This window comes from Pteropus alecto, unplaced genomic scaffold, assembly GCF_000325575.1.
Source record: "Pteropus alecto unplaced genomic scaffold, ASM32557v1 scaffold109, whole genome shotgun sequence".
NCBI classification, from domain to species: Eukaryota; Metazoa; Chordata; class Mammalia; order Chiroptera; family Pteropodidae; genus Pteropus; species Pteropus alecto.
The window spans coordinates 5,653,006-5,654,985 of NW_006494608.1; the positions used below are offsets into that span (position 1 = coordinate 5,653,006).

The 1,980-nt window shown below is 43.4% G+C and overlaps 1 protein-coding gene across 5 annotated transcripts in view; it reads right to left on the reverse strand.

The window, feature by feature from the left end:
- LOC102880723 (cytochrome c oxidase assembly factor 1 homolog) overlaps positions 1 to 1,980 on the reverse strand; it is a 42,226-nt gene that overhangs the window by 3,063 nt on the left and 37,183 nt on the right. The window lies entirely within an intron of this gene.

The window sequence follows — 1,980 nt, forward strand, 5'->3', positions numbered from 1 at the left end:
ATTTTTGTTTTTTTAGTAAAAATTAAAGACAGTTTGAGCCTTGTGAAGGGGATACAATGCAGTAACAAGGAAGCCTGTCATCAGGTACCTCCCAGGGTGATGGGCAAAGGTACTTTCCAGGGCTAAGAGATGGTGTATCTTACCTACTCCAAACTGCCATCAAGAGAAAAAACTGCTTTGGCGTACACACATCCGTACTTTCTAAAATTCTCCCTTTCATTCACTTAAATACACTTTAAAAAAGACATACGTTTGGGATGGTGTTTCCATACCCTGAGTAGACAAGCAGTCACCTAGTCACACTAACGCAATTCTCCAGGGTTCCGCTTTTGCCATCAAGCTACAGCTCTTCTCAGGGGATTATAAAATTAAGCAACAGAACATATACTGAGCATCTATGTACATCCAAAGAAAACAAAAAAAAAAAAAAAAGGGAAAGAAAAGGGCTAAAGTAAGTATGATTTTGAAGTATAGTAAACACAGAGGGATCAATGTCCGAACTTGGAGCAGCTGTGCATCAGTGGGTCGATGAGGCACTTTATAATAGACTGTCCAGACCTTGCCAGTGAGTAAAGCAGGAGTACCTGGTAGACAAAGGTGCTGGTAGTTTGTGACTATTTCACACATACACTTGGGGAAAAAAATCCTTCAATATGACAACTACCTCATGAACAACTGAAGTTTTTCACTTGTAGACAAAATAAGGGAACTACAAATAGAGACTCTGGGGAAAATGGCTTGTGTTACATACAGGCATCCTTATAAACAGTTGATTGTAAAGGAAGTGCAGAATTCTGAGAGGCTGTCAAACATACTTCACAAACTGGAAGAGCAAAGCCTGGGGCAATAGCTGGCTCTGGGGCAGCAGGCCCTGAACTGTAACTGTGGAGTCGCAGTGTTCAGCCACAGAGGTCAATACCCAGCACCACGGCCAACACTATCATAGAGCTACCAAGGGCCCTGGACTGCAGGAAAGCTCAAGAAGAAGCCCTCTCAGAAGCAGCCAGATTGGGCCCACGTAAAAGCTGGGCCTAACCAGGTGGGGTTCCTCACTAAATCCACCACTGCCTCAATGACTCACTGGTTACCAGATAAAGGAACTGATGCTGCATCATCCTGCCCTCAGCAAAGGTGCCTGCAAGCTTCTTGAGCACCAAAGCAAGGCCTTATGCTCTGTGCTGGGAGTCACCATGAACAGCCAGACCCAATCCCTGGCCATTCCAAGTTTTTGTGCTTGCGGGGATCCAGCCAAGTAACCACAGATGGGAAAGCAAAGAGGAGCCACATCACATGGTGTGAGAAATTTGGTGACAATGGAAATAAGGCTAAGTGGCACAGAGTGTGCACTCCATATATGTCTACTCCCTTCTCTTTCTCTCTCAGGTTCCCTCTCTCACTTAATGGCAATGATGTCTTTCCACTTACCCATGTTGGACATTAAAGATAATCACTTTGACCCATCGCTCTCCTACTATAAAACTGTTATCAAGTTTTATCACCTACCCACCACAATAGCTTTCATATCCATCTCTCATTTCTGTAGGCCATGGCTCTGGCTCTGCTCTCGCCACTGTACACCTTTGTGGCCACACTGCTTTCCTAAAGGCTTCCAGTCCCCGGGTATTCCCAATCTGAATAAATTGACCTTCTTTTAAAACCAGATCAAATATTTTTATCAGAATACTTGAGCATGAATTGCTTTTGCAGTTAGAAAAAAAAAAAAAAACCACAAACAAACAACAAAACTATTTCCATGAAAAATAATAAAAACAACAATAACAAAAAAGAAACTTGGTCAGATTATCTCACTCTTATTCTCAAAATATTTCAAGGATTCTGCTGGCCACAGAATCAAGTGTGTACATCTCACATGATGAGGTTACAGCCCTCTAGCTGCCCCAGCCCACCCTACCTCCCTCAGTTGCCTCTGCTGAGATCACAGCGGCAAGGAATACAGTGATGTGCCTTCCTATGTATGCT